This window comes from Dipodomys merriami, unplaced genomic scaffold, assembly GCF_024711535.1.
Source record: "Dipodomys merriami isolate MVZ:Mamm:240054 unplaced genomic scaffold, mDipMer1.0.p SCAF_61, whole genome shotgun sequence".
In the NCBI taxonomy this organism is placed as follows: Eukaryota; Metazoa; Chordata; class Mammalia; order Rodentia; family Heteromyidae; genus Dipodomys; species Dipodomys merriami.
The window spans coordinates 3712802-3725887 of record NW_027206191.1 but is presented as its reverse complement, the minus strand read 5'-3'; positions in this window follow the sequence as shown (position 1 = coordinate 3725887).

Here is a 13086-nt window from a genome sequence, read left to right as displayed (position 1 = left end):
GAGGGTTAGGGATAAGGTTAGGGTTAGGGTAAGGGTGAGGTTTAGGGTTAGGGTTAGTATGAGGGTTAGGCTGATGGTGAGGGTTAGTGTGTGCGTAAGGGTTAGGTTTAGGGTGAAAGTAAGGATTAGGGTTAGGGTTAGGTTGATGTTAAGGGTGAGGGTTAGGGTTAGGGTGAGGGCAAGGGTTAGGGTGAGGTTTAGGGTGAGGTTTAGGGTTAGGGTTATTATTAGGGTTAGGGTGAGGGTTAGGGTGAGGGTGAGGGTGAGGTTGAGGGTTAGTTTTAGGTTTAAGGTGGGGAATAGTGTTAGGGTGACAGGTTTAGGGTTAGGATGAGGGTTATTTTGAGGGTGAGGTTTAGGGTTAGGGTTAGCGTGAGGGTTAGTTTGACGGTGAGGTTTAGGGTGAGTGTGAGGGATAGGGTTAGGATTAGGGATAGGGTGAGGATTAGTGTGAGGTTTAGGGTTAGGGTGAGGGTTAGGGTGAGGTTTAGGGTTAGGGTGAGGATTAGGCATAGTGTGAAGGTTAGGGTTAGGGTTAGGGTTAGAGTGAGGGTAAGGATTAGGTTGAGGGTAAGGTTTTGTGTGAGGGTTAGGGTTAAGATTAGGGTTTGGGTGAGCAAAAGGGTTAGGGTGAGGGTTAAGGTGAGAGTTAGGGTTTGGCTTAGGATTAGATTTAATGTTAGCGTTAGGTTTAGGGTGCTAGTTAGTGTGAGGGTTAGGGTTAGGGTGAGGTTTAGGGTTAGGATTAGGGTTATGGTTATGTTTAGGATAGGGTGAGGGTTAGGGTTAGGGTGAGGATGAGGGTGAGTGTGTGGGTGAGGGTTAGGATTATGGTGATGGTTAGTGTGACTGTGAGGATTAGGGTGAGTGTGAGGCTTATGGTTAGGTTTAGGGTTAGGGTGAGGTTGAGAGTGAGGGTGAGGGTTAGGTTTAGTTTTAGGTTGAGGTTTAGGGTTATTGTGATGTTTAGGATGAGGGTGAGGGTTAGGCTGAGTATGAGGATTCGGGTGAGGGTTAGTGTGTGGGTGAGGGTTACGGTTAGGGTGAGAGTTAGTGTGACGGTTAGGGTTAGGGTGAGGGTGAGTGTTAGGGAAGAGGGTAAGCGTTAAAGTGAGGGGTAGGGTTATGGTTAGGGTTAGGGTGAGGTTTAGGGTTAGGTTTAGGGTTAGTGTGAGAATTAGGGAAAGAGTTAGAGTTGGAGTTATGTTGAGGGTAAGGTTTAAGGTGAGTTTTAGGGTGAGGGTGAGGGTTAGGGTAAGCGTTAGTGTTAGGGTGAGGGTTAGGGAGAGTGTTAGGGTTAGCGTTAGGGTGAAAGTGAGGGTTAGGGTTAGGGTTAGCGTTGGGGTGAGGGTTAGGGTTAGGGTGAGGGTTAGGGATATGGGTAGGGTTAGGGTGAGAATGAGTGTGAGGGTTAGGGTGAGAGTTAGGATTAGGATTTGGGATAGGAATAGGTTGAGGTTAGGTTTAGGATTAGGGTTAGGATGAAGGTTAGGGTTAGGGATATTGTTAGGGTTAAGATTAGGGTGAGGTTTATGGTTCGGGTAACGTTTAGGGTTAGGGTAGGGTTATTATTAGGGTTAGAATGAGGGTGAGGGTTAGGGTTAGGATTAAGTTTAGGTTTGGAGTTGGGCTGAGGGTGAGGTTGAGTGTGAAGTTGAGGGATAGGGTTAGGGTTAGGATGATGGCTAGGGTGAGGAATAGGGTGAGTGTGAGGGTGAGGTTGAGCTTTTCGGTTAGGGTTAAGGTTAGGATGAGGATTAGGGAGAGGGGTAGGGTTAGGGTTAGGACGAGAATTAGGGTTAGCGAGAGGGTTAGGGTTAGGTTTAGGATTGGGTTTGGTTGAGGGTGAGGGGTAGGGTGAGTGTTAGGGTTAGGGTTAGGGTTCGGGTGAGTGGAGAGTTAGGGTTAGGGTTAGGTTGAGGGTTAGGTTTAGGTTTAGGGGTAGGTTGAGTGTTAGGGTTAGGGTTATGGTGAAGGTTAGGTTTAGTGTGAGGGTTAGGTTGAGGACCAGGATAAGCGTTCGGATGAGGGTTAGGGTTAGCGTGAGGTTTAGGGTTAGGGTTAGGGTTGGTGTGAGGGTTAGGGTGAGGGTAGGATTAGGGTTCAGGTTAGGGTGAGGGTTAGAGTAAGGGTTACTGTTAGGGTGAGGTTTAGGTTGAGTGTGAGGGTTAGGGTTAGTTTGAGGATTAGGGATACGGTGAGGGCTAGGGTGAGGGTGACGTTTAGGGTTAGCGTGAGGGTTAGGGTGAGGGTTAAGTTGACCAGTAGGGTTAGGCTTCATGTGAGGGTTAGGTTTAGAATTAGGCTTAGAGTTAGGGTTAATGTTAGGATTAGGGTGAGGTTAAGGGTTAGGGTGAGGGTTAGGGAGACAATGAGGGTTAGGGTTAGCCTGAGTGTTAGCGTGAGGGTTAGTGTGAGTTTTAGGGATAGTGTTAGGGTTAGGGTGAGTGTGAGGGTTAAGGATAGGGTTAGGGTGAGGGTTAGGGTTATGCTTTCGGTTAGGGTTAGGGTTAGGGTGAGTTTTAGATTTAGGGTTAGGTTTAGGGTGAGGGTGAGGGTGAGGGTGAGGATTAGGTTTAGGGCTATGTTTAGGGTGAGGGTGATGGTGAGGGTTAGCTTTATGATTAGGTTTAAGGTTAGATTTAGGCTGAGGTTGGGGGTGAGGGTGAGGGTGAGGATTAGGATTAGAATTAGGATTAGGGTAAGGGTTAGGCTTATGGTGAGAAAGAGGGTGAGGGTTAGGGTTAGTGTGAGGTTTCGGGATATGGTTGCTTTAGGGTGAGGGTGAGGTTGAGGGTTAGGACTAGGCTTAGGGCTATTGTTAGGGTGAGGGTGAGAGTGTGGATTAGGGTTAGGATTAGTGTTAGGATTAGGGTTATGCTGAGGGTGAGGGTAAGGGTGAGGTTGAAGGTGAGAGTTAGGTTTAGGGTGAGGGTTAGGCTTAGGTTTAGTGTTAGGGTGAGGATTAGGGTTAAGATTAGGATGAGGGTTAGGCTGAGGGGGTGGTATTAGCTTTAGGGTGAGGGTTAGGGTTAGGGTCAGGGATAGGGTGAGGGTAAGGGTTAGCGTGAGGGTTAGGGTTAGGGTGAGGGTTAGGGTGAGGGTGAGGGTTAGTGTTAGGATGCGGGGAAGGGTGAGGGTTAGGGTTAAAGTTAGGTTGAGGGTAAATGTTAGGGTGAGGGTGAGGATTAAGGTTAGGGTTAGCGTTAGGTTTAGGGTGAGGGTTAGGATGAGGGTTAAGATTAGGGTGAGGGTAAAGGTTAGGGTGATGGTGAGGTTTAGGGTTAGGTTTTGTGAGGGATAGTGTTAGGGTTTGGGTGTGGGTGAGGGTTATCTTTATGCTGAGTGTTCGGGTGAGGGTGAGTGTTAAGGTTAGGTTTAGGGTTTGGGTGAGGTTCAGGGTGAGAGTTAGAGTTCAGCTGAAGGTTAGGTTGAGGTTTCGGGTGAGGGTGAGAGTTAGGGTTAGTGTTAGGGTTATGGTGACGGTTAGGATGAGGGTTAGGGTGAGGATGAGTGTTAGGGTTAGGGTGATGGATAGGATTAGGGTGAGGGTTAAATTTAGGGTTAGGGTGAGGTCTAAGGTGAGGGTGAGTGTTAGGGTTAGGGTTAGGAATAGGGTGAGGGTTAGGTTTAGGCTTAGGGTTAGGGTGAGGTTTAGGCTGAGGTGTAGGGTTAGGGTTAGGGTGAAGGATAGATTTATTATGAGGGTTAGGGTTAGGGTTAGGGTTAATATTAGGGTGAGGTAAGAGTTAGGTTGAGGGTTAGTGTTGGGGTGATGATTAGCGATAGCATTAGTGTTAGGTTGAGGGTTAGGTTGAGGGTTAGGGTTAGGGTTAGGGTTAGGGTGAGGGTGAGGTTGAGGGTTAGGGTGAAAGTTGGGGTGAGGGTTAGAACTAGGGTGAGGCTAAAGGTTAGTTTTAGGTTTAGGCTGAGGGTGAGGGTCAGGGTGAGGGTAAGGCTCAGGGTGAGGGTGAGGGTTAGGGTTAGGGTTAGTGTTAGGGTTAGTCTGATGTGACTGTGAGGTTTAGGGTTAGAGTTAGGTTTAGGGTGAGCTGAGGGTGAGGCTAACCTAACCCTAACGGTTAGGATTAGGGTTAAGGTTAGGGTTAGGCTGAGGGTGAGGGTGAGGGTGAGGGTTAGAGTTAGGATTTGGGTTATGGTGAAGGTGAGGGTTAGCTTTAGGATTAGTGTTAGGGTTAGGGTTAGGCTTAGGGTGAAGGTGAGGGTGAAGTTGAGGGTTAGGTTTAGGGTTAGGGTGAGGGATAGCATTAGGGTTAGGGTTAGAGTGAGTGTTATGGTTAGGGTTATGTTTAGGGTGAGGGTGAGGTTTAGGTTTATGGGTAGTGATAGGATTAGGCTTAGGCTTAGGGTGAGGGTGAGGGTGAGGATTAGGGTTAAGGTGAGGGTTAGGTTGACAGTGAGGGTTAGGTTAAGTGTGAGGGTTAGGGTTAGGATTAGGGTGAGGATAAGGGTTAGGTTTAGGGTTAGTGTGAGGGTGAGGGTTAGGGTTAAGGTTAGGGTTAAGTGAGGGTTAGGGTTCGGGTGAGGGTTAGGGTTAGGGTTAGTGTGAGGGTGAGGGTGAGGTGGGCCTTGGGGTTAGGATTAGTGTTAGGGTTATGGTTAGACTGAAGGTTATGATTAGGATTAGGGTTATGGTTAGGGTGAGGGTGAGGGTTAGGTTCAGTGTTAGGGTTAGTGTTAGGGTTAGTGTGGTGATGAGGGTTAGGGTTAGCGTTAGGGTTAGGGGTAAGTGAGTTTTAGGGTTATGGTGAGGGTTAGGGTTAGGGTGAGGGTGAGGGTTAGGGTTATGGTGATATTTAGGATGAGGGTAAGGTTTAGTGTGAGGGTGAGGGTGAGGGTGAGGGTGAGGGTTAGGTTGTGTGTGAGGATAAGGTTTAGGGTGAGGGTTAGTGTGACTGTGAGGGTTAGGGTATGTGTGAGGATTAGGGTTAGGTTTAGGGAGAGGGTTAAGTTTCGGGTAAGGGTTAGGTTTAGGTTGAGGTTGAGTGTTAGGGTTAGGGTTAGTTGAGGCCTATGGTTAGGGTGAGAATAAGATTGAGGGTTAGGGTTAGGATGTGGGTGAGGATTAGTGTTGGGTTAGGGTTAGAGTTAGGGTGAGGGTGAGGGTTAGGCTTAGGCTTAGGGATAGGGTTAGGTTTAGGCTGGGGGTGAGGGTGAGGATGAGGGTTAGGTTTAGGGTGAGGGTTAGGGTTAGGGTTAGGGGGAGTGTTATGGTTAGGGTTAGGTTTAGGGTGAGGGGTAGGTTTAGGGTTAGTGTGATGTTTAGGGTTAGGGTTAGGGTTAGGGTTAGGTTGAGGGTAAGGGTTAGGGTGAGGGTTAGGGTGAGGGTTGGGCTTAGCGTTAGGGTTAGGGTGAGGGTGAGGGTTAGGTTTAGGGTTAGGCTGTTGGGTAAGGTTAGGGTTAGCGTGAGGGTGAGGGTGATGGTTTCATTTAGGTAAGGGTTAGTGTTAGGGTTATGGTGAGGATTAGGGTGAGGGTTCAGGTGATTATGAGGGTTAGTTTGAGGGTTAGGGTTAGGGTTAGGGTGAGTGGTAGGGTTAGGGTTAGGGTGAGTGTAAGGTTTAGGCCTAGAGTTAGGGTAAGGGTTAAGGTTAGGTTTAGCGTTAGGGTTAGGGTGAGGGTTAGGGTGAGGTTTATGTTTAGGGTTAGGGTAAGGTTTAGGGTGAGGTTGAGGGTTAGTTTTAGGTTTAGGGTGAGGGTTAGAGTTAGGGTTAATGTTTCAGTGAGGGTTAGGGTAATGGTTAGGATGATGGATAGGGTGAGGGTGAAGGTTAGGTTTAGGTTAAGTTTAGGGTGAGGGTTGGGGTTAGGGTGAGGTTTAGGGTTAGGGTTAGGGTTAAGGTTAGTGTTAGGGTGAGGGTGAGTGTTATGGTTAGTGTTAGGGTTAGGGTGAGGCTTAGGGTGAGGTTTATGTTGAGGGTGAGAGTTAGGGTTAGGGTGAGGTTTAGGGTTATGGTGAGGGTTACGGTTACAGTTAGGGTGAGGTCTAAGCTGAGGGTGAGTTTTAGGGTTAGGGATAGTGTGAAGATTAGGGTTAGGGTTAGGGTTAGTGTGAGAGTTAGGCTGAGGGCTAGGGTTAGGGTTAGGATGAGGGATAGGTTTATTGTGAGGTTTAGGGTTAGGTTTAGGGTTAGGGTGAAGTATAGGATGAGGGTGAGATTTAGGGTTAGGGGTAGGGTGAGGTTTAGGGTGAGGGTGAAGTTTAGGGATAGGGTTAGGTTTAGGGTGAGGTTGAGGAATAGGTTTAGGTTTAGGGTGAGTGTGAGGTTGAGTGTTAGGATTAGGGTTAGGTTAGAGTTAGGGTGAGGTTGAGGTTGAGGGTTAGAGTTAGAATTAGGGTTCGGGTTAGGCTGGGGGTGTGGGTAAGGTTGAGGATGAGGGTTATGGTTTGGGTGAGGGTTAGGGTTAGGTTTAGGGTGAGAGCGAGGGTGAGTGTTAGCGTTAGTGTTAGGGTTAGGCTTAGGTTGAGGTTGAGGGTTAGCATGAGGATTAGGTTTAGGGTTTGTGTTGGGGTGAGGGTTAAGGTTATGTTGAGGGTTAGGGATATGGTTAGGGTTAGGGTGAGAGCGAGGGTTAGGGTTAGTGTTAGTATGAGGTTTAGGCTTAGGAATAGGTTTAGGGTTAAGGTGAGGGTTACGGTAAGTGTGAGGTTTAGGGTTAGGCATAGGGTTAGGGTTAAGATTAGGGTGAGTGTTAGGGTTTGGATAACGGTTAGGGTTAGGTTTAGGGTTATTGTTAGGGTTAGGGTTAGGATGTGGGTGATGGTGAGGGTGAGAGATATGTTTTTGGTTAGGTTTAGGGTTAGAGTGAGGGTGAGGGTGAGGGTTATGTTTAGGATTAGTGTTAGGGTTAAGGTTAGGCTGAGGGTGAGGGTGAGGGTGAAGTTGAGGGTTAGGAATAGGGTTAGGATGAGGGTTAGGGTTAGGGTGAGGGTTAGGGTTATTTTTAGGGTTAGAGTTAGGTTGAGAGTGAGGGTGAGGGTGAGGGGTAGGTATACGATTAGGTTTAGGGTTAGGGTTAGGGTTAGGCTGAGAGTGAGTTTGCGGGTGAGGGTGAGGGTTAGGTTTTGTGTGATGTTTAGGGTGAGGTTGAGGGTCAGGGTGAGTGTGAGGTTGAGGGTTAAGTTGTGGGTTAGTATTAGGTTTAGGGTGAAGGTTAGAGTGAGAGTAAGGGTTAGGGTGAGGTTTAGGGTGAGGGTGAGCGTTAGGATTAGCATTAGCGTGAGGGTTAGTGTTAGGGTGAGGGTTAGGTTTAGGTTTAGTGTTAGAGTTAGGATTAGGGTGAGGGTTAGGGTTAGGTTTAGGGTTTGGGTGAAGGCTAGGGTGAGGGTGAGATTTAGGGTTATGGGAAGGGTGAGGATTATGGTGAAGTTTAGGGTTTGGGTTAGGGTGAAGTTTAGGGATAGGGTTAGGTTTAGGGTGAAGTTGAGTTTGAGGGTTAGGATTAGGGTTAGGGTTAGAGTTAGGGTGAGGGTGAGGGTGAGGGTGAGGGTTAGGGTAAGGATTATTGTTAGGGTTAGGCTGAGGGTGAGGTTGAGTGTGAGGGTGAGGGTTAGGTTTAGGGTGAGGGTTAGGGTTAGGGTTAGGGTAAGGTTGAGGTTTAGGGTTAAGTTTAGGGTTAGTATGAGGGTTAGGCTGAGGGATAGTGTTAGGATTAGGGTGAGGATTAGTTTTAGTGTTAGAGTTAGGTTTAGGGTTAGGGTTAGTTTGAGGTTAAGGGTTAGGGTGAGGGTTAGGGTTAGGGTTAGGGTGATGTTAGGGAGAGGGTTAGGGTTAGGTTTAGGGTTAGGGTTAGATTTAGGGTTAGGGTTAGGATTAGGGTGAGGGTGAGGGTTAGGTTTAGGGTGAGGTTTAGGGTTATATTGAGGGTTAGGGTTAGTGTTAAGTTGAGGGTGAGGGTTTGGGTTAGTGTGAGGGTAAGGGTTAGTGTTAGGTGTAGGGGTAGGTTAAGCATTAGTTTTAGTGTGTGTGTGAGGTTTAGGATTAGGGATAGGGTTAGGGTGAGCACTAGGGTTAGTTTGAGGGTGAAGGTTAGGTTTAGGGTTAGTGTGAAGGTGAGGGTGATGGTTAGGGTTAGGGTGAGGATTATTGTTAGGGTGAGGTAAGGGTGAGGGTGAGGGTTAGCGTTAGGGTTAGGGTTTAGGCTGAGGGTGATGGTGATGGTGAGGGTTAGAGTTAGGCTTAAGGTGAGGGTTAGGTTTTGTGTGTGTGTTAGGGTGAGAGTGAGGGTAATGGTTAGGGTGAGAGTTAAGGTGAGGGTGAGGGTTAGGGTTATGGTTATGGTGAGGGGGACGGTTAATGTTTGGATTAAGGTTAAGGTGAGGACTAGGTTGAGGTTGAGGGTGAGGGTGAGGGTGAGGGTGAGGGTTTTGGTTAGGTAAAGTTTAGGTTTAGGATTAGGGTTAGGATTAGGTTGAGGATTATTGTTAGGGTGAGGGGTAGTTTGAGGGTTAGGGTTAGGGTTAGCATTAGGGTTAAGGTGAGGGTTAGGGTGAGTGTGAGGTTTAGTATTAGTTGAGGGTAAGGGTTAGTGTGAGGTGTAGGGCTAGGGTTAGGGTTAGGCTTAGGGTGACGGTGAGGGGTATGGTGAGGGTTAGGGTTAGGGTTAGGCTGAAGGTTAGGGTTAGTGTGGGGGTTAGGGTGATGGTGAGTGTTAGGGTTATTGTTAGGGTTTGGGTGAGTGTGAGGGTGTGGGTGAAGGTTAGGGTAAGGGTGAAGGTTAAGTTTAGGGTGAAGATTAGGGTTAATATTAGGGATAGGGTGAGGGCTAAGGTGAGGTTGAGTGTTAGGTTTAGGGTTAGGGTGAGAGTTAGGGTTAGGGTGATCGAGAGGTTTAGGGTGAGGGGTAGAGTTAGGTTTAGTGTGAGGGTTAGGTTTAGTGTGAGGGTTAGACTTACGGTTAGGATTAGGGTTAGGGTTATTTGTGTGGTTAGGTTTAGGCTTAGTGTGAGGGTGAGATTTAAGATGAAGTTTAGGTTTAGTGTTAGGGTTAGGTTTAGGTTGAGGGTGAGGCTGAGGGTGAGGGTTAGCTTTAGGTTTAGGGTTAGGGATTGGGTTAGGGTGAGGATGAGGGTGAAGGTTAGGCTTAGGGTGACGTTTAGGGTTAGGGTGAGGTTTAGGTTTAGGGTAAGAATGAGGGTTAGGGTGAGTGGTAGGGTTATTGTTAGTGTGAGGGTTATCGTTAGGTTGACGATGAGGGTTAGGTTTAGTGTTAGGGTGAGGGTAAGGTTTAGGGTGAGGGTTAGGGTGAGGGTGAGCGTTAGGGTGAGGGTTAGGGTGACGGTGAGGATTACAGCTTTGGTTAGTGTTAGGGGGAGTGTTAGGGTTAAGGTTAGGGTGAGGGTGAGGGATAGGGTTAGATTTAGGGTGAGGGTTTGGGTTAGTGTGAGGGGTAAGATTAGTGTTAGGGTGAGGGTAAGGTTTACGGTGAGGGTTAGGGTGAGGGTTAGGGATAGGTTTAGGGTTACGGTGAGGGTGAGGGTGAGGGTTAGGGTTTGGTTTAGGTTAGGGTGAGGGTGAGCATGAGGCTTAATATTAGGATTAGGGTTTGGGTTAGGGTTAGGCTGAGGGTGAGGGTGAGGGTTAAGGTGAGGTTGAGTGTTAGGGTTAGGATTAGGTTGAGGGTTAGGTTGAGGCTTAGGGTTAGGGTTATTGTGAGGTTTAGGGTTAGGGTGAGGGTTAGGGTGCGGGTAAGGATTAGGGTGACGTTTCTGTTGAGGGTAAATTTTAGGGTTAGGGTTAGGGTTAGGGTAATGGTAAGCGTTAGTGTTAGGATTAGGGTGAGGGTGATGTGAGGGTGAGTGTTAGGTTTAGGGGAGGGTGAGGGTTAGGGTTAGGTTTAGGGTCAGGGTTTGGGTTAGGGTGAGGGTTAGGGTTAGGTTTAGGGTTAGGGTGAGTGTCTGGGTGAGTGTTTGGTTTGGGGTTAAGGTTAGTCTGAGTGGTAGGGTTAATATTAGGGTGAGGTTAAGGGTTAGGGTGAGCGTTAGGGTGAGGGTGAGGGTGAGGGTGAGAGTTAGCATTAGGGTTAAGTTTAAGGTTAGGGTGAATATAAGGGTTAGTGTGAGGGATAGGGTTCGCGTGAGGGTTAGGGTTAGCGTTAGGGTTAGGAGTAGGGTTAGGGTTAGAGTGTGGCTGAGGGTGAGGTATAAGGTTAAGGTGAGGATTAGGGTGAGGGTGAGTGTTAGGGTGAGGGTTAAGCTTAGGGTTAGGTTTAGGTTGAGTGTTAGAGTTAGGGTACGGGTTAGGGTTAGTTTTAGGGTTAGCGTGACAGTGAGGTTGAGGGTTAGGGTGGGGTTTTGGGTTAGGTTTAGTTTGAGGGTGAGGGTGAGGCTTAGGGTTAGGATTAGTGTTTGGATCAGGGTTAGGCTGAGAGTGAAGGTGAGGGTTAGGGTTAGCGTGAGGTTTAGGGTTAGGGTTAGGGTGAGGGTTAGGTTAAGGATTAGGGTTAGGTTGAGAGTTAGTCTGAGGGTGAGGGTGACGGTTAGTGTGAGGGTTAGGGTTATGGTTAGGGTGAGGGTTAGGTTTAGTGTGAGGGTTAGGGTGAGGGTGAGGTTAAGGATTAGGTTAAGGTTTAGAGTGAGGATGATGGTTAGGTTTAGGTTTAGGGTTTGGTTGAGGTTTAGGGTGAAGGTAAGGTTTCGGTTTAGTGTGAGGTTTAGGGTTTGGGTTAGGGTTAGGATTCGGGTGAGGGTAAGAGTTAGGGTGAAGGTTAGTGTGAGAGTGAGGCATAGCCTTAGTGTGAGAGTTAGGTTAAGGGTTAGGGTTAGGGTTAGGGTGAGGGAAAGGTTTAGGGTGAGGGATAGGCTTAGGGTGAGGGTTAGGATTAGGTTTACGATTTGGGTGAGGGTGAATGTGAGGGTTAGTGTTAGGGTGAGGCTTAGGGTCAGGGTGAGGATTAGCATTAGGGTTAGGTTTAGGGTGAGGGTGAGGGTGAGGTTTAGGCTTAGTGTTAGGGTTAGTGTTAGGGGGAGGGGAGGGGGGTGTTTCCATTAGGTAAGGTTTAGGTTTAGGGTTAGGGTTTGGCTGATGTTTAGCGTGAGGTTGCGGGTTAGGGTGAGGGTCAGGTTTCACGTGGGGGTGAGGGTTATGGTGTGGGTGAGGTTAGGGTTTGAGTGAGGGTTAGGGTGACAGTGAGTGTTAGGGTGAGGTGTTGGTTAGTGTTAGTGTGAGTTTTAGGGTTAGGGTTAGGGTGAAAGTGATGGTCAGGATGGTTTAGGGTTAGGTTTAGGGTTAGGGTGAGGGTGAGGTTTAAGGTTAGGGTTAGGGTGAGGGTGAGGTCTAGGGTTAGGTTGAGGGTATATGTTAGGGTTAGGGAGACTGTTTGGTTGAGGGTGAGGGTTATGGTTATGGTTAGGGTGAGGTTTAGGATGACGGTGAGAGTTAGGGTGATTGTGAGGGTGAGGGTGAGTGTTAGGTTTAGGGTTAGGGTAAAGCTTAGGGTGAGGGTTAAGGTGAGCGTTAGGGTTAGTTTGAGGGTTTGGGTGAGGGTAAGGGTGAGGTTAAGTGTTATTGTGAGTATTAGGGTGCGTGTGAGGGTTAGGGTTAGATTGAGGGTAAGAGTTAGGGTGAGGGTTAATATGAGGCTTAGTGTGAGGGGTAGGGTGATGTTTAGGGTGAGCATTAGGGTTAGGGTGAGGGTAAGGTTGAGCGTAAAGGTTACTGTGAGGGTTAGGGTTAGCCTGAAGGTTACGGTTAATATGAGGGTTAGGGTGAGTTTTACGCAGAGGGATAGGTTTAGGGTTAGGGTGAGTGTTAGGTATAGAGTGAGGGATAGGTTTAGGGTTAGGATTAGGGTTAGGGTGAGAGTAAGGGTTAGGGTGAGGGTAAGCGTTAGGGTGAGGGTTAGGGTTAGCATTAGGTTTAGGGTTATGGTTAGGGTTTGGGTGAGGGTTAGGGTTAGGGTTAGGATGAGGGTGAGGGTAGGTTAAGGTTGAGGGTTAGGGTTAGTTTGAGTGTTAGGGTTAGGGTTAGAGTTATATTGAGGGTAAGGTTAGGGTGAGGGTTACGTGAGTGTGAGGGTGAGGGTGAGGGTTAGGGTTAGTATTAGGGTTAGGGTGAGTTCTAGGGTAATGGTGAATGTTAGGATTAGGCTTAGGGTTAGTGTTAGGCTGAGGGTCAGGGTTAGGTTGAGGGTTAAGGTTAGGGTTAGGGTGTAGTTTAAGGTTAGTGACATGGTTAGGGTGAGCGTGAGTGTAAGGGTTCGGATGAGAGTTAGTGTGAACGAGAGGTTTAGGGTTAGGGTTCGGGTTCGGGTTCGGGTGAGGGCTAGTGTGAGGGTGAGGGTGAGGGTAAGGGTTAAGGTTAGGGTTAGAGTGAAGGTTAGGGTTAATGTGAGGTTGTGTGTAAGGGTGTGTGTTAGGGTGAGGGTTAGGTTGAGGGTTCGGTTTAGTGTGAGGGTTAGGGTTTAGGGTTATTTTTAGGGTTAGGTTTAGGTTGAGGGTAAGTGTGAGTTTTAGATTTAGGGTTAGGTTACGGTGAGGTTGAGGGTGAGTGTTTTAGTTAGAAAAGTGTTAGGGTTAAGTTTAGAGTTAGGATTAGGGTGAGGGTGAGTGTTAGTGTGAGTGTTAGTGTTAGTTAAGGTTTGGGTGAACGTTAGGGTGAGAGTTCTGGTTAGGATTAAGTTAGGGTTAGGGTGAGGGTGAGGGTGAGGTTTAGGGTTAGGGTTAGGGTGAGGTTGAGTTTTAGGGTTAGGGTGAGGGTTAGGGTTAGGTGAGGGTAAGGGTCAGGGGGAGGGTAAGGGTTAAGAGTGAGGGCTTGAATTAGCTTTAGTGTTAGAGTGAGGTTTATGGTGAGGGTTAGGGTGAGGCTGAGGGTGAGGGGGAGGGGGAGGGGGAGGGGGAGGGTTAGGGTGAGGGTGAGGTTGAGGTAAGGTTTAGGTTTAGGATTAGGGTTAGGGTTAGTGTTAGGGTGAGGGTTAGGGTGAGTGTGAGAGTTAGAGGTAGGTGGGGGTAAGGGTTATGGTGAGGGTTAGGGTTAAGTGTGAGGGCTACAGATAGCGTGAGTGTTAGGGTGAGGTTTACGGTGAGGGTTAGGGTGAGGGTGAGGGTGAGTGTGAGGAGGAGCGTTA